This window comes from Thunnus albacares, chromosome 2 (genome assembly GCF_914725855.1).
Source record: "Thunnus albacares chromosome 2, fThuAlb1.1, whole genome shotgun sequence".
Lineage (NCBI taxonomy): Eukaryota > Metazoa > Chordata > Actinopteri > Scombriformes > Scombridae > Thunnus > Thunnus albacares.
The window spans coordinates 9,459,181-9,483,967 of NC_058107.1; the positions used below are offsets into that span (position 1 = coordinate 9,459,181).

General features: G+C 40.5%; 1 protein-coding gene across 1 annotated transcript in view; it reads right to left on the reverse strand.

The window, feature by feature from the left end:
* The window catches only part of arvcfb (ARVCF delta catenin family member b), a 238,791-nt gene that overhangs the window by 139,912 nt on the left and 74,092 nt on the right, over window positions 1-24,787 (reverse strand). Inside the window, exon 3 of the mRNA XM_044364799.1 lies at window positions 5,126-5,221. The gene's annotated coding sequence lies outside the window, so the exon portion shown is untranslated. The remainder of the gene's footprint in view (window positions 1-5,125; window positions 5,222-24,787) is intronic.

The following is a 24,787-nucleotide window of genomic DNA, read 5'->3' on the forward strand; positions in this document are numbered from 1 at the left end:
GTATAAACTTCCTGGTCTGGTGCTGAATGTTGGCTTTGGATGTGAATCATGAACATTGTGGAATTGTCAAATATAAACCTAATTCCTCAGATACAGGACTAAATATTTAGGTCCTGGTCTTGTTGAGAGGATCTCTGTCAAAATCTAGTTTTACACGCTGCACATTAGAAGAGTAAATTGGCTTTTAGTTTATGTGTTTACAAGTACAGGTTACATACTGCACAGAGAGAAAGGGATATGGGGCGTCAGTTGGGGCCCGCAGTTCATTATTGCTTTAAAGCTCCCAAGCAAGTTAATCTAGTCATGGGTATTTTACAAAACATTTCATCTTTAAACCATTTTACAAGCAACATTTTTCACAGCTCCAGCACAAGTGATTGGTATTTTTGTATGTGGAGGTGACATAATGTTCTGGCCTTGAACTGGACTGTTCAATCAGGGAGTGAAAGACATGTTTTTCAAGCAAGATGTCACAGGCACGAATACAACACATGCAAGTGTCCAAGATATTCTTGGATATTGTGATTATGGCTTGGGGGTTGCAAAGAGAAATGTAAAGTGACTGCTTATTTAGGCACCACAAGGTTAAATGAGGAGGTACTTTTCAAAACCCAGGAAATGACATTGAGTCAGGAGGCACATTATATCAAAAAATAATGTGTATTTTCCACTGATCCTGCCACTGACACAGACAGAGATTGAGGAGGGGTGGTTTGGCTCAGCAGGGGATGATCAATGCAGATGCAACCATTAGAATCTCAAACAGGTCGGATTACAGAAACAGAGCGTGTGCGTCTGTGTGTCTGAGTGTCTGAGTGTGTGTATGCATAAACAGGACTCATTCTTCACTATAGGACCTGGTGAGTGCGAGGCCCTTATTCCCTTTGAAGCACACAATCCCTCTTTGATGTTTGTTGCGTGCTGATCATTTATTTATCTGGAGTGGAGTGGAGTCTGACACGGCTCTTCCTTCACTCTTCCTCGCAAAGCCATACGTGCCGAGCAGCTTGTGTTTTCAAAGTTTAAATCCACATCCATGTGAATGAAAGAAGAGGCACCTTTTGTTTCTTTTCCCCCTATATGGGGACAGGGTCTCTCATTCATTTTCAAATCAGGAATCTATCATGTTGCTCTCGCTAAAACGTTCCTGGCTGGCATGAGTTGACAGTCATCAGCTGGTAATTTAGTCTCATAATGGAAATAGCGCTTGGTAATGACTACTTGCAAAAATAGCATCCTTGTCTATTTTCAAAGCTATCCACTACTTGAGATAACCGCCAGCAATAGGGTACCATAAGCCATGTTGATTGGACATACTTGATGACGGACTATAATGATTCACACCCCACCCCAGGGATGGGGGGGCAACATAACTATTGCTTCCTGAGTCATAAAGGGAATAATATGGCAGGCATGTCAGCTACGCCCCACAGCTTATCATTAAACACCAACTTCTGGGCCTACTTAAAATAGCCCAGAATGCACAGGGAGGGGCATCTGAAGAATTCCCCTCCGCCACTATGACAGCCCTGGTTTTTTAAAGCTTTAGTTCAGCAGATGTTTGCTAATGGCCTGGGTCAGAGGGGATAAAAACACAGCCAAGGTCTGCACGTTTAACCCCATCCTCAATTACATATGCCCTAGTTAGTCCCAACTATATGTAGTGGAAACATATAAAAGTACAACTCCAAGGGCAGGAGTGTCATTTGTTGATGCTACTGTTGGAGGTTTATGTGTGGAGGGGGTGATCACTAATCACAAAGAAAATTAGATAAAAAGATGGAAAATGTTTAATTAACAAACGGAAGTGGGTTAGATTTGACTACTCTAAAGGTATAAACATCATTAATTAAAAGGAGATGTAGGCTCGTATGTGTGGAGTTGATGCGGCACCTCGCTATAAGCTTCACTTGTGCTGTTGCAAGGCTTTTCCTCAAGGATAAATGCACTTCAGCACAAACCCTCAGCTCTAAAAATAGCCCAGTAATAAATATATCCACAAACATGCAGCCACAATTTTGAGTGAGGATCGGCAGATGAGATGCAGCGGTCGTTCACTTCAAAGGCTTGCTGGAAAATCCAGCAATAAATCCTTGGCACCTTATTCATCAGTTCCATTGGACTCCCCTAAAACAAATCTTCCAATGACAAGACTCTCTACCACCATACTCTGTAGTAAACTGGTGGGCTTTTTCACTGATATTATTCTCAAGAATAACTTCAAATGAGCAAACAGGTTCAGGTTTGGTTTATGCTATATGACACAACTGAATCACAAAAAACAGGGCTGCAAGGGAGGAGAGGGAATATTCTATCTGCCCAAACTGAAACCTTGGTAATTCCCTCATTGCCAAGATCAAATTCTTGTTTCTTGACCGGAGAAAGCTAGAATGACCACCCTTTTATTTTTGCCACAGTTGCATGCTGAAGCCACTGAGGGCCTGGTGTTAAGCCATTCATGTTTTGCAGCCTATGGGGGTTTTTAAGGTTTTAGGAGAGTCTAAGGAGTGAACACCCTGTGAAGAAAGCAATTCTGTACATTTTGGGAAATATGCTAATTCACTTTCCTGCCGAGAGTTAGATGACAGGATCGATACCACTCTCATAGACATGAGTGGTATCAATCTTCTCATCTAACTCTCAGCAGGAAAGCAAATTAGCGTATTTCCCTAAAAGTGAAACTACTGATTAACTTTCGTCTTGTTTCAGAAATCAAAGCCGAGACAAAGAAGGGCTGTAGGTAACTGATGAGACTGCCCAGAGCAGAAGCAGCATGTGGCGCGTGTCTTAAGGGGCTTGCATGGGGGTTTATTAGGAGGATGAAGGAACAGACTGGGAGGTAAAGGATGAGGATAATTGAATGTGACCATCAGTGCCCACTATTGAGTTAGAAACATTCACCTGATTAGGGACTAGGTGGGTGGTGGGGTCCTTCCTCCGCCTCACCGCCAATTTGCCCCTTTCCAGAGGCTGTAATTGCAGCTCAAATTAATTCCTTGTCTAAACCCATCTGATGCCCATCTGAGGATGCAGCTCTCAGTGGCACAATTGGGTACTTAAAAACACCTGCTCTTCCTACTGTGTGTGTGTTTGCTGTTCATGATAATCCTGTACATTCATATATTTAGAAGACTAATTGGAGATATTAGGGCATAAACTGTAATTTTAAAGGCAATAATTTCAAGTTCTTAAGAGATTTTTTCTCCTTGGTTAAGCTGTCCGATATCTCAAAGCTCTTATGGAGAGTGACTGACAGTTAAATGATTCATCATAATGACAGTCTGCTGTGTTGGGAATTTCTGCTCACCAACAGGAAGGTTTTACGAGTTTTTCAGCCCTTAAAAAGCGCTACTCATGAAAATGAAAGTCACTTTGAATTAGTGCTAGTTATGAGGAAAAACAAAGCTCTTTTGCCATCGCTGCATGACAGACACGACAATTGCACGTAATGACATACAGTAAGTGTTGCCATTTTTCAAAATGTGTTTCACAGCTTAACTGTAGCAAAGTAAAGCCAAGCCTTTAACTGTCTTTGAGAGGATGCCAGATGTTTAATTAATCAGTTAACAGATTTTTGCACAATGGCTGTAAGTGCCAATGTCACATAATGTTAGTTGGTAAAATTGCCATATTCTGGATGCTACCATGTAATGAATGGTTGTTAGAAGATGACTGTCATTCCCAATAATTGTCTTAATACTCTAAGTGGCACAAGACAGATACAGTAAGTGACTAAGATTTGAAGCATCCGAGCATAAAAAAAGAAATGCATTGTCACCAAGAATGATCGTCCCTCCAGTTTAGGATTCCAGTCGTTGTTGCTTTGTGGAACATTAAAGTGAGTGTTAATGCCCAGAGGGGTATTGCTGAGTGATGCCAGGATAAGCAAAGCTTAGCGAGGTGCATGCAGTCCATAGCTGATCACTTTCACAGCTAGGAGAAAGAAATGCAGCTGTTGTTTACCATCCATATTTTATTTCATCCCTTTTCTTTGAATCATCTCTCTACGTGGAGGATTTCAGGCCGGAAAACACTGACAAACACATACACACACATATACACGACGAAAAATACTTAAACATGCAAATACATGTCTTTGTTAGTCTCTTTGAAGAGCCTGAACAATTCATCATGAAGTATAGATTACACTTCATCACAAATGGAAACATACTACAGTATATTGCATATGGAGTAAACAAAGCTTGTAAACAGCATTTAAATTGTTTTAAATTCATTCTCTTACATTTCAGATTTCAGCATTGCATTATACATACTTAGTTTTTACTCTATAGAATAAGCTTCATTTCTGACATTGCCAGCACTAACATTATAAGAAACCAACAGTAGGTTCAAAGTCATATACTGTAGCATCTAGATATATCTGTGATTGAGTCATGATAATGTATTACAGTAGTGTGCTACAGTATATAAAGACAGAGCTGAGGGATAAACATAGGTTTTTGATTATAAGTGCAAGATGTTGAAAGCAAAATGATTATAGAAGCAAAAGTGAGATGACTTTGACATACTGACTGATGTCCATGCGTCTTTTCAAATTTTGCGGTCAGTTAGCCCAAATATAGTCTTAGAACTTAAAGAGAGAAAAAGGCACAAAAGAGACTCTTCATGTTTTGAAAGCAAAGGCATGCAAAAAAGAGCAAGTCTTTTGTAGCAAATAAGACATTCATATTGCAATTAATTGTCTCAGGTTGTATCTAACTACAGGTGACAGACTTCAAACACATGTAAAGTTCACTCTGTCTTAATAAACTAGACCGGAACAAACGTCCTCTCCTGTTCAGTACTGAAACACACAAAAATACTGTGACGCAAACTCAAACTGCTTTTCAACTGACATTTACCTGAGCCGATTCAACTGTGTGAATTATTGAAATCAGAGCACATTTCCTTGAGGAAAAAGCTCCTGAATGTATTGAAATAGCAATCACACAAGGCACCTCAGCGACAATGTGAAGTGAAGTGAAGCTCCCTCGAGGAGAGATAACAGAGAAAGTGAAGACTTGGATTTGCAAACCAAAAAAAAAAAAAACTGTCAGGAAATGTAATTACTGCAATGATGAGCTGAACAAAGTGATTAAAAGAGGCTGGAGAGAGGCGGGCATACCTTTGATGTTGGTGAGTGCCGTCAGACCACAAGTAGACTGAGGACAGACGTAGCTCTGTTAGAGTCGACTGGTTTGTTCAGTCCGCCAGGGGAGATCTGTGGATAAAAAACAGGGACATGGAAAATAAGTATTCAGCCAACCTGCTGACAGTGCATCGTTAATATAAGGCTCTTATGTAATGTAGAGACACCTACAATCACAATGCGTGCACAACTGTAATCTGATACTGCTCTACTCTGGTTCTAATCCTAACTCAACCATAAAATAATGCCATTGACAATGCCTCATCCTCTACTGCCCATCACACTTGAGGTGTTACACAAGTCACAGTTTTAGGCTCACCACTGTTTTCTGTTCATATGCTCCTGTTCATATTATTAACAATAATATTAATTTAATATAATGGTAAAATCAAATTTTATGGTCTTGACAAGATTAAGTACCAGACATCCAGCAATTTCCTGCAGCTACATGATGGTAAATCAAATATGATTTTATTTGGTCCTCCCAACTCCATTCAGCTGATCTGTAATAATAATAGTCAATAAATGGTAAACTTGTGCTACAAATCTGGGAGTACTGTTCAACTCAAGTCTAGAAGGTTGCACATCTCCGCTTTCTTCACTTAAAAAACATATTAAAAATTTAGACCTTTTCTATCCTCTGCTGACCTACAGAAAGGTATTAATGCTTCTGTTTCATCCCACTTAGACAACTGTAACCCCATTTATTCATGTTTCAGCCAGCAGTCTCTCTCTTGATTGTCGTTAGCCAAAAATACAGCATCAAAGATCTTAACTAACTCAAGGGAGTGTAATCACATGACCCCTATCTTAGCCTACCTTCACTGGCTACCAGTTAATTCTAGATTTGATTTCCAACGTTTACTGATTACCTTCAAGGTTGAATAAGGTCTGGCCCCCGTATACATATGTGAACTCCTAATCCCTTATAAATTGGACAGCAGCCTGAGGTCCTCTGGCAAAGGACACTTGAATGTTCCTAGGTCCAGGTTAGTAGTTGCTATGAAGGTCCCTGGCTTTGGAATACCTTGCCCTAGTAAATGAGGCTGCATTCAGACCGACTTCAGCCCTGCCTGAAAAAACACAACCCCATTCATTTTAATGAGGCCAACACAGAAGGCTCTGACAAGAAAGAGAAAGTTGAACCAGGCTCAATGTTTGCCACAACTTGGCATCTTCTGGTAAGGCACTGCAAGTGCACATTCCTGGTAGATTCCTTTGTAACAAAAACCCCTTTATTTCTACAGTTCACCTCATGATTGTTGCCTGTCTCTGTTTGGCACCTGATAAGATTTCAAATTCACATCTGTTACTGAAACTGGACTTTGTGGAACATATTTCATGTTTCACCGACACCTGGAGTCAAACACACAAAAACCCCTCTATAAAATAAAGGAGTATAGATGGGTTTTCGAAGGATTGGCATTTGTTGTTGTTTGTATTGGATACAAAGAGACACTAATATTCTCCAAGGCAACCAAGGATAATATATACAAAATGTGCAATTATATGCAACAAGTATTTCAACTGCTATTACTGCTCCTATATTAAGACTAATTTCAGTCTAAGAACTTTAAACAGAAACATACATAAAGAAGTAGTCTATTGATCAATTCCTCACTAAGTATGAAAGGTGAAAGGTTGTCAAGCCAATATCTGATGTTTAATAATGAGGCAACACTTACTTGATACTTTCAACAAACCAATATGTCAGCCTGACCTTAGTATTCACACCGCACTGCCTATGAAAAATATAGACATCACAGGCACTGAGAGAGAAAAAGACCAGTGTCCAATACTGCAGCGCAAATTGGTTTTGATGCTTCATACCATGGGATGAATCATTCTGCCATATACACCAACCTGTCCAGAGGCTCTGCTGCCTTTGATGGCTGAGGAAACAAAAGCCTGGCAGCAAAACCGCTGGATCGACTGCACCCTTGAAGATGTCACTGATGATGAAATCAAATGCACCCTTATGCATGCTTCCTCTTAGGCCAACCTTCATTTCAAGACTATGGTTTTAATAGGATGTAATGGTTCCTTAAAAATTGCCTCATACTTCAAGCAACATTTCACTCTAGTGGAACATTTATTTTAAAAAACTGCAATTCCCAAATTGAGTTCATAAGCAGTTCGCCACAAATATTAGTTGGTATGCAAAGACACAACTCTTGTTGATTGTTGTTAAAAAGAAAAAAAAGTGACTTGTCTGTAGTGCAGATGAAATATGAAAGAGCAGAAGTTTTTTTTATGCAACAAAGGTTATATTTTTGACATTTTAATCACAGCATTTCCTGTGAAAAGAAAGTAAGACAGCATTAATTCCTACTTAAAATCAGAAATATGAACTATGGCTTTAAGCTTTAATATATATAGGCAGCTTTCCACATGATAAGTATCTCCAGATGCAGCTCTTACTCCAGGCCAAATATGCATCAGTGAGTAGTGAAGCAACGCAATGTTTCATTAACTATGATCAGAAGACACCCACAGTGAGTTTTAAAAAAATCGATACAAAGTCAACTTTCCTCTACAGGTTTTATCTGACTCTGGGATTAGAATATCTCCCCTTCTCCAGGGATTCCTGGGTGTGTTCACTTCAAGGACAGATAGGCTCTGAGCACCTTGGATTTCTGGTACAAACATCAAAAGGTGAAGCTAAGCCCAGCCGCATTAGTTATCACCTCGTCTCTCTGTCTGTCTCTCTCTCCGGGTTCAGGACGAGCCCTTACATGGCTCCTGAATGGAGATTATCTCAACACACAGTCACAGCTCACAGTAGCACTTACATTAATAGACAGTTTATCCTGGTTAACATGATGCAATAATCTTGTAAGTGACTTTCTCATCTGGTTTGGCAGGTCAGCAGCACAACAAACTAGTTAAGAAAGGAGAAGACTGTCAGTGATGATGGATGAACAATGCTTCCATGAGTAGGAGTCAAGAGTTCCTGTTGCTAAAGAGGTGTTGGTGACACAGTGTTGGCACAGCTCTGGAGTATTGGTTATAAGAATTCAAAGGCTTATGTTGGGCAGCTCGGGGGAGTAAATGTGGATAACAAGACATTGTTAGGAAACCTGTATTTTCAACAAAGCATTTCCTTGGGGAGATGAAGACATAAAAAAAAATCAGTAGGCAGGCCTCAAGCAGATAGAATTTAATACTCCCAATACCCACATCCAATCAGATTTATTTACACACGACCCAGTCAGATACATCTTCTCTGCTCTTGGTTCTGTGGAACATGTTGACAATCTTCACCACTGCCCCTGATGCCACTACCATAATTTGACAGTAACAACTGCAGAATCCTCATGCAATATTCGTGCTTCATATCTCCTCACCTGCTATGCATTATGCAGACAATTGCATATTCTATCATGACTTGCCCCCCTTCAACCCACATCGTTTGGAAAGCGCTGAGAGTATAATTCTGTGATTAATAATGAATGTAGAGTGAGGGTTAGCTAGCTGACTGAATGACTGACTGAAGGACTGACTGTCTGGGGAATGGTACACTGATCAAGGCCTTCCCTCAGCTGCCAGTACCTCTGCACTCACACACACTGTGTGTGCATGCATAAAGGTGAGGCATTTCATGTATGCTCTGTGTGCACAGGTTACTTACGAATCCACTGAACAACCTCACAAATTGTTTGGGAGACTATGTAAATTAAATCCTAAACTTGAATGCAAATATTAGTAAGACCACTACACATGTGAGTTAATCTCCAACAAATTCTACGACATAAGTGACATATTGCTTTCAAAAACAAAGCATACAAGTGTTTTTTAAAGTGTCCCACTCCTCAGGATGACAACATTTTTTAGTGCCTTCCAAAACACATGTCACAAAATATTACAAAAAAGACTCAGCTTAGCTTAGCTTATCTTAGCATAAAGACTGGAAGAAGGAGGGAACTGCAAGCCTGGCTCTAAAGTTAAAAAATGTACCTACCAGCACCTCTAAAGCTCATAGATAACACAATGTATCTTGTTTGTTTAATCCTTACACAAACAGAAATGTAAAATGACAATTTGTGGTTTTGCAGGGACTTAAGTGCTGTAACTATTTCTTGGCAAAAACCACTGGGCACAGTGCCTTCCTGGTGTGTTGTCGTCACCGTGAGGTTGCAAGCAACCTGTGGAGACTCCTGAAAGTCGCTGGAGATAATAGCCTGCTGGCTCTGTCATCATACAGTAGGCAGACATGAGAGTGGTATCAATCTTCACATCTGACTCTCGACAATAAAACAAACACTGTACAATGTATTCCCCAAAATGATCAAAATGATTAAGAGTGGCAAGCACATTAGCCCTGTAAGCCATTAGTAAGCCCTACCACACAACCATCAATATGTGCACACTTCTCACTGATCTGACAGAAAATGGGATAGGCCTGTGGCTCTGCTTCTGTTTCAACATTTTGAATTTAGATAATATTCAATGTTCTTTTCTCTTATGTCTCTGCAGTATACAGTCTAATAAAACAGAAAATCTAGCAGCTTACTGCAGATTTTTTGCGTTCACTGACAACTCTGTATTTCCAGGTAATGGTTCAGCTGAAAGCAGAGCAAAGACACACTGTACAGTACTGCAAATGCTCCGACTGTGTGTGCAGGCTGTGTTTGCAGAGAGCAGCAGCTAATTGAGTATTCCAAAGAAAATTAGTGTTCATCATCATTAGTCCAGATAAACAGACAGGCTTGTCTCATAAGGGGGAAAAAGAGAATGGTTTGAGATTTAGAACTCGGTGCACTCATCCTATTGAGCTGACCTTGGCTAACGCTCCTTTAATTTAACACAGGAAGGGATGATTCTGCCCCATCAGAGCCCACCACATCTCAAGATGTGTACACATTAAAAAAAAAAAAAAAGGCAAAGGTAGAAAGATTTTCTCACTGAGATGTTTGAAGGGTATAGGAGGAAAAATTTATTGGCCTCCTTGTTCTTTGGACTGTGCATAGTTCTAGATTTTCTTACATATTTCAGCAGGTTACTTTGACAGTTGAGTTTGTTACAGATTTATAGCAGGCAGCTTATGATCAGTAATGCAATCCATAAGCCATGGCCTTTGTATCATGACCCACCTAATGATGACTTAGGCAAGCCAACATGAAGAACCATCCGGCTTCATGTTTGTGGTCCATGCTGCACTCTTTGACCTTGTGAATGTTGCTGATAATAGATTCTCCAGAGTAAGAAAATACTGATGTTATTCACACCAGTAGTTTTTAAGAAAATAGTATTGTAGTGGATGAACCCAAGAGCATAGGAAGAAGTTGAATTCTTTCGGAAACATTGTGGTGTTTTGGTCTGGCAGTCTATCTGTGTGTATGCAGGAGCACACACACACATGCGGTGACCTCTGGCCTCAGGGCATGAAGATGTCAGAAAAAACATAGAATAGACCTAAAAAACGCAGCCTTTCCCACCAGCCACAAAAGGAAATGGACAGTTTTCAAATTAACGGTTCTATCTCACACAAGCTTCACCATCTACTGGACTCTATGGGTAATATTCTCCTCCAGTCACAATTGCAGTCGTCCACTGAAATTCGCATGTATGTGGGACCATTTTCGGCTGTGTGACGTCTCACTCCGCTGCAACGAGAGCAAACTGGAGCTCGAGATTGATCACCACAATGAGGATGAGTTCACTGCTTCGTACGGCCCTGCGCTGCCTCCGGACGCCTCGGCTGAGACTCTCCAAGCAGCTTCACTGATGGACAATGATGACAACCTCTCATCTGTGATTGCAACATCGCTGACCTTTGGAAATTCACCGCTGACTTCAGTTCGCCATGATTTCCTGAAGGTTATGGCCATGGCGGCGGAGCATGTAGGACTGTGTAACTAGCGCATGAGGGTTTTCTTTTACTTGGCCGACCTCATTGTCATGGCCAAGTTCAGAGAATGGGCCATTTTCCACACAGCCAAGTTGGTGCTGCACCTAACCTGGTGCAGCACCAACTTGGTTTCACCATCAACTGAAGTTCCAGTTATGACTGACTGTCAAACTAGAGAATAAAAGAAAAATGAAGTCACGATCTGAGCAGCTGGATATTGGTGGAGAATGAAAAGAACATCACATTTAAATCACTTTATATAACTAAATGCAAAGTCCATTTCATCCATCAACTATCTGAACTCTCCACATCAAAACGTAACCATAGATGGTTACCTATAGGTAACTGAGATAAAAAATGCAAGGTGGCATCGATGGGAGCGTAATGCAACAGGTACGGGTGAGACAATAAAACACAATTTAGGAAGGCAGTTTGAAATCTGTCAGACACCAAAACATTGTACGGCAATGTAGAAGAATTTCCTAACTCTGCTTTCACAGCAATCATTTTCTCCTCCATCTCAACGATCGGCAGCAGAAGTACCCCATTCATGTTACAAAGTAATCTAGCAGGAATGTGAGCCTGCATATAATGGATTGTCTAAGTGCAGTGTATTGCCAGATGATGTGATTTTACTCTTGCATCAGCATGCCCAGAGTGCCAATGCAGTGGTCTCATTTAAATGATTGAGGGGGCTGCCATTTTTCATGCAGTGCTAATGTTAGCCTAAACACTGCCTTATAGCCAACCAGAAATTGCTGTATATCAGTCAGAAAATTATTTTCAAATGTATAGTGTGTCATAAAACATACGAAATATGACAATGTTTTAGTCCATGCATTTCATACGTAGTGTCCTCACTATTAGTAGTCAACAATTTGGGGTGTAAGTACAGTAGGTACAGTGTGTCATTCATTCGTGTTTGCTACAGAATATCAACAACACCAAATTACCACAGACAGAAGCAAATATCCCAAACAAGAATGCACTGTGTTTGAGTTTCTGTCTGTCTTATCCTGTTTCCAGTCCATTCCCAGTCTATCTGGTTGTGTCTTTAGAGAGCAGTAAAAAGTAACAACCTGCTTCTCTGCCTTTCATCTCAGCAGGTGCCAGAGTCCTGCTAAGCGCAGAGAGGTTAATAAGGCCTCTGGCACAGTGTGAAATCATGCCGCCCCCACCCTTGACCCTCTGCAATTTGCATATCGCCCAAACAGGAGCACAGAGGACGCCATCGCCCACGTCCTCTCCCACCTGGAAGGGAGGGACACCTATGTGAGGATAGTGTTTGTGGACTACAGCTCAGTGTTTAATACCATAGTGCGCTCAAGACTCGCCAATAAGCTACAGGATCTAGGTCTGAACACAGCACTGTGTGACTGGATCCTGGACTTTCTGACAGACTGCCTCCAGGTGGTGAGAGTGGACAATTGTCCACAACCTCTTCTCCACTAACTCTCATCACAGGAGCGTCATAGGGCTGTGTCCTCAGCCCCCTCTTGTATTCCCTCTACACTCACGACTGTGTGGCAACACAGGCTTCAAACATCATTGTCAGGGGGGGTGGCAGAATTCACCCTCCCAGTCACCATCAACAGCACAGTGGTGGAGATAACTTCAAATATCTATGAGTTAACATCCACAAGGACCTGACATGGGCTAGCCAAGGCCAAACAGCATCTGTACGGTCTCAGGCGTCTAAAGAAATTTGGCCTGAGGCCCCAAATCCTCAGGGACTTCTACCAGGGCACCATAGAGAGCCTTCTGATAGGCTGTTTTACCACCTGATACGGCAGCTGTACCAGCATAGACCGCAAGGCAATGGGGAGGGTGATACGCATGGCCCAGCATATCACTGGGTGTGAGCTGCCCAGTCTGCAGGAGCTGTACACCCAGCGGTACCTCAGGAAGCCCCTGAGGGTCATTAAGGACCCAGCACACCAACACAACAGCCTGCTCTCCCTGCTGCCCTCAAAGAGGAACAAGCAAGCAAAACAAGCACCAGCAGGCTGAGGAACAGCTTTTTTCCTCAAGCCATAAGACTTCTTAATAAATAACACACACACAGACATTACCCCCCCCCCCCACACACACACGCACACACACACACACACACACACAGTCACACAGACAAATGAGTGCAATCTAACCATCTGTAAAATATTTGAGTAAAGATTGTATAAGCACCTTTATTGCTTTTATAACTTTTATTGCTTTTTATATTGTGTTTATTTTTATATGCCTGTTTATATGCCTATTTATATTATTTTATTGTATTTACTGTTTCATTTACCTATTTATTTACCTATTTTATTCACTGTTTAATGCAGTCTCCCAGCCAAAGAATTTTTAACACATGTACTTCTACAACCAGAGTGACGATAAACATCTTGAATCTCTAATCTTGGAATCTATTACCACCTGAACCATCTCAGTTTGCTGCTTGAGTCCACTCATCTCTGCTCTCACACAGAGTTCTAACTCTATCAGCCGAGGAACAAAAATTCAGAATAAGACTTGACAGGTGAGGATAGTGGTAACTTGTAAAGTTTTATCTAGGTTTACATCAATATATAGTTTGCTTGTTATATATGGATTTTTATATACTTATAATGATTATTAGATGTAACAGCAGTTACAGAACTAGAGATAGTAGAACTGTTAATACCAGTAGGAATTTTCTGCTTTTCTGCCCTCCACTGTTACTGTCTGCAAAGTCAGAAAATCAGTCATCATCATTTTCCACATAAAGAACATAATACCCTTCTGTTGGAAGTAGAGTAAAAGTGAAGTCATCCAACCTTGGTGAAAAAGCTGACACCTTTTCCCTCAAAATGATTAATAGCACCGACCCAAAACAAATTCTGTCACTGTTTGATGAATGATCGGTAACGTAAAGCCCTTGAATGATAACGCTCTGACATATCAGATAATCTAGATTAGCAGGATTGAATGATAAGATTCAGGTAATGATTGATTAAAGCATAGCGTATAGATTTTTGGAACACAACTCTTTTAGGCTTGTGTGTGTGCATGTGTGCAGGTCCACCCCGGAGAGTGTGATTGCGAATTCAACCCCATCACCCTCAGCATTGTATGACACATATGGAAGATCAGTCTCCCTGATGGAACAACAGAACCTGGTGAGTAGGAGGAGTTTTTTTTTTTTTTTTTTTTTTTTTTTACACACTGCTGCTTTGAATAAAAGATCCGTGTGGGGATTTGCGCATGACGGGCAACTTCAACCCTGCACTTGTCAATTATGTAATGTGCTCCACTGCCGCCTGGTGAAACACTCTCCTCTCATTGGTATCCACAAAGACACTAGAAGACTTTATCTGGGGCAGCAGAGAATGAGAAGTGGGAGAGAGAGATGAGGAAGAGAAGGTAGGAGGCAGGTGTATGTGTGTGTCGGTGGGTGTCAAAGCCATGAAGAGATCAAACACTCCTCTGGGATGTTATCAGCTGCCTCTATTTGCAACGGTGGTGAGGAGAAGCACTGTCACACCATGCCAGTCACACTCTCATAACCGTATAAAAAACGTGGGTAAACTATGAACCAAAGTCCTCATAATGCAAACACTGATATGGACAAAAATGGATTACACTGTCAGAAAAGCTTTAATTTATACCTGTTTCCCTTAACAGATCCTGACTGATAGGACTTTAAATTATATATACAAAGACTTTACACTATTAACATTTATACCAGTCTAAAATGTTTGATCAAAGATATTCTGCAAGAGAGGAAATTGACTCAAGGTATGTTTGAACAATGCACTACATCGCTGCTAACGACGGTGAATGAAAGTTGACCGAGATGCATTTCACTTTGCCTTCCTTTCTTGTTTTTCATCATGAGCCTCAGTTCATTACACAACAACAAACACTTAGTTTATGCCAATTACTGTGTAATTAAGAAGGACATATCATTAACAGTAGCAAGCGGATAAAAACTCCAGGGGAGAACAACTGATTAATTGTTGACAATCTAAGGTCTAATTGCAGTTAACTGATGAAAAAAAAACACACAACACGGCCATTCATGCGAAGTGAGCCTTGAAACTGCTTATGTGTGGGGAGTGGACTTTCAGCATGAAGGTCACCAGTGGAGCCTCAACATTGACAGTCATGAAGTCAGCCATGATAATTAACTTTTGTCCCAAAAAACAGAATTACATCTCAATGTCTCACCCCAATCTACATCTAACAAACTTTAACAACCTCTGGACCAAAAATTACTAATCAGTCAAAGCCTCTAGCACCGACTGAGTGGTGGTATGGCCATTGAAACGACTGCACTTTCCCCTGGGGGAGGAAGGGAATTCAGCCAAATGTAATTGGCCACCACCACATTTCTGGTAAAATAAAGCTGCTATATTTAGAAACATGAGTATAAAGCCCAATTTCCTGAACCAGGCACAGAGAAGGCGGCTCAACTGGAGTGAAACTGGCCACTGGAGACTTGGAGAACATACCAAAGTAACAGCTACAGTATCTCACAAGGGGCCCTTGTCTCATTTTTAGTCACGTATGATTACACCGCTAACCCGCAGCTGACTTTCATTCCTACAAAAAGAAAAGCCCAGTCATGAGGCTTCCAGACGTTCAGCCACATAGTCTCGGATTCAATTATTTGACTTTTGCATATTTCCATTTACGGGGAGTGATTTGCTGCAACTATGAAATGTCTTTTCCTGAGAAGAGTTCAAAAAGAAACGTGTGCTGTAACAGAATTCATTTTGCTTTATTTTCATATAGTTGGGACCACAATTACCACATGCTGTGTGGTGACCTACATGAAGACCTGCTAAAACAGACATCTTTGAGCAGAACCTGTTGGACAGTGAAAAATCAGCAGTAACAGACTCATAGCTTCTCAAATATCAGTTGTGGGAGAAGTACTTAATATTTTATTATTATTATTTATAATAAAAGTACCAATAAATCAAAATAAAATAAAGTCTTGTATTCAAAATCCTAATAAAAAGGAATAGTTTGACATTTAGGGAAAAAAATGTTTGCTTTCTTGCTGAGAGTTAGATGAGAAGATCTATACCACCAGTTAGCTTAGCTTTGCATCAAGACTGGAAACAGGGAAACAGCTAGTCATGTCCAATGGTACAAAAATCCAGCTACCAGCACCTCTAAAACACATTATATCTCATTTATTTAATCCATACAAAAACCAAATTGTAAGAACAATAATTTTGTATGGAGAAGATTGTTTCCAGTCTTTATGCTAAGCTAAGCTAGCCAGCTGCTGGATGTAGCTTCATATTTATCGTACAGATGTGAGATCAGTGTGTATCAGTCCTCTCATCTAACTCTCAATAAGAAAGTAAACAAGATAATTTTGTTAAACAGTAACAGTTCAAAAGTATTATCAACAAAATGTACATAAAGTAAAAGTACTCTTCCTTTGTGTTCTGTGACTGATATATTATGTGTTTAACATTCTTTGGGCCTGCAAGAGGGGAATGTCGCTGACGTCATTATTAACATATATGCCATTATCCTCGTATTTAAACGATCAATCAACATTGCGTTCCTCAATCCCCCTCCCCTTTCTGTGATGGTCAGCTAGAGGGCTAACTGGGCAAACTGGAGTTACATCCAAATAACTACTATTTATGCTTAACTGGCATGCACATTATATACCAGTGCACCAGGAGTTCATCCACCCTTGTTTTTTCCCCGGCCTGTTTTTGGTGCTGGCCTTTGTGTCAACCACGCCCCTGGCCATTATCAGAGACCTGGCTTATAATTGACTACCATCAACGATTAGAGTAAATCCAGTTTATGGAGCAGCATTAAATGTAAGTCCAATGTTCATTTGATGCTGGGCAGGTAGCCTGTTAGTTAGCCTGAGCTTTTTTCTCTGAGAGCAGTCACCTCTTCAGCCAAAAAGAGCGCAGTAAGACTGAACCAAAACAGTGAAGTTGCTGGCTGTGAAACCAAAACAATAAGCTGAAAGACAATAAAATGCTCTGTACAGCTGAGGGGAAGTGTAGAGGCATGTGATAATTCTCTGTCTGTTCATCACTTACGACCGACACCTGTCACAAGTCATGTAATCCAATGTTACAAAAAATATTGACTATAGCTGCTTTAAACACTGTACTTGAGTAAATTTACTTTCAACCACTGTCCAATACTGTAGATTGAATGAACTATTCCAAGTGTTTCTGGCTGCAAATATAATTCTTCTGGCTGAAGGCTTGATGAGAAATGCTTTATAAAATATTCATGTCGACCACCCCCAGTTCTGCCTGTTTCACTTTCTCTGTTATCGTCAATTTCACTGTGCACTCCTTTACCTTGAAGCTTCTATGAGACAGCAATGGAGGAGGTCGCGTTCAGTTTGGAGAGAGGTGGAAGATGATGTAAAGAGAGAAGGCGAAGAGATGAAAACAGTGGAGGAGGGTAAAGACCTTCTTATTTATATTGTATTGATATTCTAACAGAATATGCTGGCTGGGGCAGTGGCAGGAAGTAGGAAATGCCAAGGATAGAGAGAGCAGGGCTGATGGAAGGGCAACACACACCGTCTCTGAGCCATCACTCTGCAAGACAAGAAGCCTCAATCCATCACACCTCACTCTTCAGCACAGTCCTGCCCGCTCAGCTCCTTCACTATTGATGAAAAAGTCTCAAGACCAGAACCTTACATCTAGTCTGCTTTGCCTTTGAGTGTATGTTTGCAGAGTCATACCTCAAATCAATCTAACCTAGATTCAGCCAGATCTAAATGTCACCGCTGTCAAACAAGGGTGATGTAGGTTTTCAACACTAAAAATGATTGATCCTTCCTGTACACTGATATATTTTTGAGTATTATACCGCAATGTTTCATGGGTTTAAACCTCCAGTTAAGAAAATAACATGAAAACCAATACTAGTTTTACGTACACTTGTCTCTCCTAAGATCTCTAAGATCAATGTGACCATTTTGCCTTACCTCATTCCAGTCCAGATTTTAATTGAACAGATCCCACACGCTATGCCAGCTTGGCACTGAGACGCGACTCAGTGTTGCCCAGAGTTTTATAGCCATAATTTAACATCTAATGTCAGGGCTTTGTACATTTGCCTCACCAGAGAGACAATTAAATCCTTGTTTACCCAAATGAATCATTAACTATTCCGGAAAAAAAACTAATTTCTGGTGAAGAGCTACCAGCCATTTTGCTTACAAAAAGGCTATTGTTGATAGTGTTTACCAGAGTTAGAGTGATGAATTAAAAAAAATGCCCTTTGTAAAGATTTGCATCCTTTGTTGTGCTCCCTGGCTGTTTGCAGCTTTATCAGGCCGGATGGAAAACTGGCTGCGGTGTGATAGGCATCATGTGACAAACATGCATCAGCGCTGACAAACAACTGACCATTAAAGAGAGGAGGGATCGAGAGGCAAAGAGAAGTCAATAAGAGTGAAAGAGAGAGGCAGACAGGCGTAATTTCTGCTGCCAACACCCACTGACACATGATGAGAAAGACCTGAAGTTACCTCAAGCACTCTGAAAAAAAGGAAAAATCCCTTCAGGATCAGTGCATGACAGGAATTCATCCTAAATTTAACAGTCGTCAACAAAAACAAATCGACACGGAAAAAATGTCAGGAAAACAAGAAAATTTCAGGGAATTTGTCAGTGCGGAAGATCAAAAACATCTTACTGTACTAAAGTTTTGTCAGAAAACCAATACCTTTCAACCATGTGTGAGGAAGAATGCATATTTTTTACTGCAACCCTCTCTTGCCTCAACTACTACCTAACCTCTATATTGGAAAGCTCAGTGTAAATGCATTAATATAAAACAAAGTAGGAAAAAAGAATATGCACACTCTGCAGAGCGTGTCTGTGGATAAATAGAGGTGAAAGCAAAATTACAAAAATAAAAACCATAAGATCAAGGCTCTCCAGTGAGTATTTAAAAACCCATAGACCATTTTCTCTCCCTCATTTCTAGGTAATGTCCTCTTAATCTGTGCAAAGCCCGGAAGAATCTCTCAGCACTATCTGGGTGATTAAACAGTGCTTCCTTGGCTGCAGTGGGGTGGAGCAGGCAGCTGGTTTGGGAGCTGCAATTAATATCCCAGAGATAGGCAGAGCCTTGTAAAGGTGGGGACGGACCTCATGGAGGGAAAAAAAGGACTGAATACTGAGAATACATGGATCAATGCACACACAAACACAAATATCACCACACTAAGGGGGTGTTATTGATACAGTATGTTGATTTTGAATCAATACTTTCTCAGCATCTCAGAGCCATCAGTGATTTTCTATTAAATTATATTCTTGAAAAAATAAAATGTCTTGCAGTTCAAGAAAGTGATTTAAAGGGAAACTTCAGTATTTTTCAACCTGAACCCTTCCCATCTTTTTGTGTCTAAGTGACTAATGGGGAGAACAATTTTTGAAATTGCTCCAGTATTGAGCGCTTCAGCCAGCAGCCGCGAAATGGGCTGCAATGTAATCCTTTGGGGCGATAGAGCCCTGTCAATTTTACCTCCACTAAAAGTGCTTGTTTTTGCCACTGACAAGCTCAGATTGTTATTATAAGTGTCTGACGACATTATGAAAAGGACCATACAGAGAAATGAAATGTTTTTCTTTACGTTTCACTTGATCTGGTCTGTTTGTTATCGTGTTTAACCAAGTCTTGCTCAAGGAGAAGTCTCATTCTGAAATCTAGAGAGAGAGTTGCGTTGTTGTCGAAACCAGCTAAATATTCAGCCATGACAGAGTTGGAGAGAGGAGTGCTGGGAGGAGTTTGTTGTGTTGGAGTACAGCTTAGTTTTATCTAAAGATTTTCAAAGTCATGGTTTCACATTTAGCTGATGTCAACAAGAACTCAACTCTCTCTAGATTTCAGATTGAGGCTCCTCTTTGAGCAACACTTGGTTAGACACAATAACAAACAGACCGGATCAAGTGAAAGGTAAAAAAAAAAAAAAACATTTTATTTCTCTGTAGGGTCCTTTTCTATAATGTTGTCTGGCACTGGTAATAACAGTCTGAGCCTGTCAGTGGCAAAAACAAGCACTTTTAGTGGACGTACATTGACGCGGCACAATTGCCCCGTCGGATAACATTGCAGCCTGTTTCATGGCTGCCGACCACAGCGCTCTCGCTCAATACTGGAGCAATTTCTAAAATTGTTGACCCCATTAGTCACTTAGACACAAAAAGATGGGAAAATAGGGTCAAGGTTGAAAAATTACCAAGTTTCCCTTTAACTTTGATCATGTTTACTTTCTTCCATGCATTTTGTGATATAAAGTGACAATGGGAGGGCTCACTCTCTTGTCTCTCTACTGATTACAGCCGTGCAATCACCAGCTGTGATTGCGGTGAGTAGAATGAGATGACTTTGCTAGATATTTGTTACTGAAAAGAAGCAGATAACTGAGTCTTTCATGTTGTCTTTAATGTCGTCTTCACTCTCAACAATCTCCACTGGCATCGGACACCTGTGGGAGAAAAGCAGCAGCAGAAGCTGACCAATCACAGTTCTCCCCATGTGGTATCTCTGTGGCCGCTGTAGCCTGATGTGCAGTTGCATTTATGAAGTGCATGTCAGCTACAGTATGTCCTAATTATGGCAACTACATGCATAGGCTCCATAGCTGTGACCTTAATGTAAACTATAAATCCAGCTTAAACAACTGTCAATGATGAAAACAGACAGAATAAGAATTTCATAGCCTTCGCTGCTCATAAAGTGTCCATAATAAAGCAGAGCAGGAATCTACTTGGCTTCATGTGATTTACACAGAAAGCAGCAACAGCCAGCCAATATTATCTGTGTGCCACCATGTCTAATTGACACATATCAGTTTATTGCTAGAGCTGATGTTAGCTGATTGTTAATGATGGAATTTATTCCATAAAACTATTGGCAAAGAGCTCACAGTGCACTTGTGCACACACATCATTTTAAAGTATCAACACTGCTGCAACCCAATTTGTGAGAAAGGTATGATGACCATAAAGACAACAAGCAATATGTGCAAAAATCTACTTTTAATTTCTTCTTTTTTTCTTTAAAAGGCACCATCTAACTTATATCAGTCATATATTAATTGATGAATGACAATTATGAAAGCACCATATGGTGTTATTTATGTAGGGATGTGTTACTGTATATTGCAAAGAAATACCACAAATGCATCTCTGCACCTATCTAGAGAAACAGATGTGCTGATATTAACACTGACACCTGTGGCGGTTTTTTGTTTTGTTTTGTTTTTTACAAATAATCAATCCGCTGTTGTAACAAACAGTCTTATTGTCACAGCCACAGTCCACTCAGCCTAATGTGATCATTTGTTCAGCACCCAGACGACACTGGGAGAATAGCGTACTGATGAGCTGGCCTCAGCCCTGCTGCAGCGAGTTTGCTTTGCCCCTGATAACAGGGCCGGAGCTGAGGGGAAAGAATCCCATTACAAATAGCTGCATTAGGTTTGTCAGATTGTGCAGCTGAGGCGGTACATCTCCATTGACCCTGCACTGCCTCGGCTCCCCTCTGGGGTCAGAGCATTGCCCCCTCCTGGGATAAAATGTACCGCTGCTCTTTGCAAGGGGACTGTCCTGGAGCCTTGGCATCAAACACACATACACACAAAGTGAAAAAATGAACACATATGCAAACTAAGGTCACCAAGGCCAGATTCTTACACAAGTAACCAGGCTCAGTTAAAAGTTATTCACTGCGGATAGCTCACAGTTACAAGCACATCAAATAGCTGCTGGTCTATGTCAGCAGTGATAAAGCCACTATAAAGCACACACTAGGATCTCAGATTCACGGTATTATGAATATATTTTACTGTCAGAAATGACACTAATTACTTAGAGTAATAATTGTTAATATGAACTAGTTTCAGACAAGAAATCTGTTATATTGCTGGCTTTTACAAATCCACTAGGTCTCTGTTAATTGAAAAGTTCCACATTGACTCTGTTCAGACATTACAGAACTGTTACAGATAGAGCTACAATGCTCACACAACTTTTGTTATCTGACAAGTCATATTTGGCAATGTGGGACATTATTGTATGTATATTGTATATAGAAAGATTGTTCACTGCAACATATCACTAAGCTGTCTTTGTGTCTCATCATCAGAGCAGAAGGATGGCACCATACTGTTGTTCATGTGTGCAGGTTCAAACGTAGCCTCATTAGAACATAGTGTGGGAGTCGCACTATGACTTTATAAAAACAGGTTGCATCATTCAAGTTAGTTGCAACATAGAGTTAAGATTGAACTCAAAACGTACACCTTTCCCGAGTAGACGGAATTCATTCCTTATTAACTGTTGTCATGATGGAAGGATCAGAGAGATGATAGAGACTTATGTTGGAACAGCTGGAGGAAAATTTACACCAGGAGCACATTGCCTATGATCAACTACATCCCTTTAATAATATGATGCTAACATGCAGTGCACGTTCGGTATTATGTAGTATAGTTACCATCATTACTGGATGTTGTTCTTATCTATGATGTTGTTCTTATCTATTACCAAACATTGTATATAAAGTCATCCTCACCTTAGATTAAAAAATATCACAGTGCAACAGAAGTAAAATAGTCTTTGAATTATTAATGAGATTATATTAGACAATCACAAGAATGTTTAGTTATAACCATTATATCATATGTTAGCTACTTTCTTTCCAATATTACCTGAGTGATGAACTTGATGAAACATCACTCTGAGAAAATGTTTTGATTACAACTGATTTGGGTAAATTGTAGTGTACAGTAAGTAGAAATGATGTAACTGAACAAAATGAAGAGTTTAATGTGAAACAAACTACAACGTAGCATTCAAAGTTATGATCAAACTTACGCTTAGCTGGTGCTACCGGCTGCAGTTATTTCATTTTAGCATCAGACCAATCTCCAGCCGTTTTAACAATGTAGTGATTATGTAGCTTGCAAAAGTCTCTTTTTCCAAAGTAAGTGTATTAGTTGAGAAAATTATTTGGGGGTTCTTTTCAAACATGAGACCAAAATGTCAAATTGCCAGAATGTTTCTGGATTGCAGTGCATGTCTAAGCGGATATAGATGATCACTTATCTTCCATGTATTTAAGGTAACCACTGTACAGTCAAAGGAGAAACGGTAGACGTGAAAACTCCAATAATTGGTTTATTCATGGCAACAGGAAGACTCAATCACACAGTATCAACGATACATGTAAACAGCATAATCCAAATAAGCCCTTCACTGAAGTATGGCCAATAGCTGGATTACTCTGTGTGTGTGTGTTAGCAAAGCTACTGTTATCCAGCACCTGCAGGAGGAGGTGGAGGAGAGAGAAATGAGCCGAGACGTAAGTGGCATTGATTGAACTGGTGCATGTCCGCCCTCATTCATAAACAAGGATAACCTGCCAAATGTTTGTGGACGATCTGTCTGGGTGACAATGAGCAATGCTGGCATGCATCCCAGCAACACCTGTTAGAAACACTCCAATAATGGTGTAATCACACAAAACGGAAAACAAAACAGCAGAAAACAAAGATAAAAATCAAAGATTTACACTTAGCAGGTACACAGTGAGTATTGACAGAATCTTAAGGAGGCCATTTGCCACATTTGGATCCGTAAAGTTTTTTTGTCAGTGCTGTCACAATGTTTTACAAGGAACCTGAGTACACACACAATGTACAATATTGATTAGTAAAGAGGGGCTTCTTTGTGGTGCAAATGGCAGTGAAATAAGTCTAGTGGAGCGAAGATAACACATCATTCAGGACTCACAGACAAATCCGATCACAGGAGCTGAATTGCGCTTTTGATAAAAAGATAAAGTTCAAAGAAAGATTTTGAAATGGATACTCACTTTGATCACTGTATCATATCTGCACAATCAAATCAGAACAAAGATAGACATGCTCCATGCTTTCAAAAACAACAGAGACACAATATACACTGGAATAAGAGGTTGTATTGTTTTGCACAGAAAATGAGCCAAATGATTCCTGACATGGAGTCAATAGCACATATCTGCCTGAATCAAACAGCATTTTGGGATTGGTTATTAGAGAAGTGTCGAAGAAAATAAAAGCAAACTAAGGACATGACCGCCCAATTTCAAAATGATGCGTGTACAGCATCATTATCAGAGCGTGTCGTGAGGCTCTTCAGTTGGTTGAGAGTCGGCAGCTGTAGGGTTTCACCAAAACAAAACACAAATTAGCCTTGTATCTTAGCTGCGAAGGAGTGCAAGTGTGTTTGCTTAGACAGGAGGCCTCATTCTAATCACTTTGATCAACATGCTGACAGTTAAATCTGCAACAGACTTCTCAGACTGTGTAAATCCCAAATGTAAGTTGATACAAACAAAGAACTCCTAATTAGCGTTAAGATCACAGAGGGTATGTGAAGTGACAGAGGTTGCAGTTCTCCTTCAGCTTCTTCGCATCAATCATGCAAGGTTGAATCTGGCATTCATAGGTCGCAGTTATGCAGACGCCCTCGCTTGTTTTCCACACTCAGCCGTCTTATTTTGGGGCGACCTCGAGGGCACAGCGCACTCAGCTCAGTGTGGTGCATGACTCTAGCTAGTCAGATTACCCATACTGATGCGCAGTCTGGTTCACGCAGACTTCATCTCTCTGGGAGCTGTGAGGTGAGTATGTGAACCCCCGCCCTCCCCCCCGGGATGCACTACTCACTGGTAAAAGATCGTAAAAAAAGGGGACTCCTCATTTATCCATGATGCATTCAGTCACAATCCACAATAGAAACAAGAATCACTTCAAC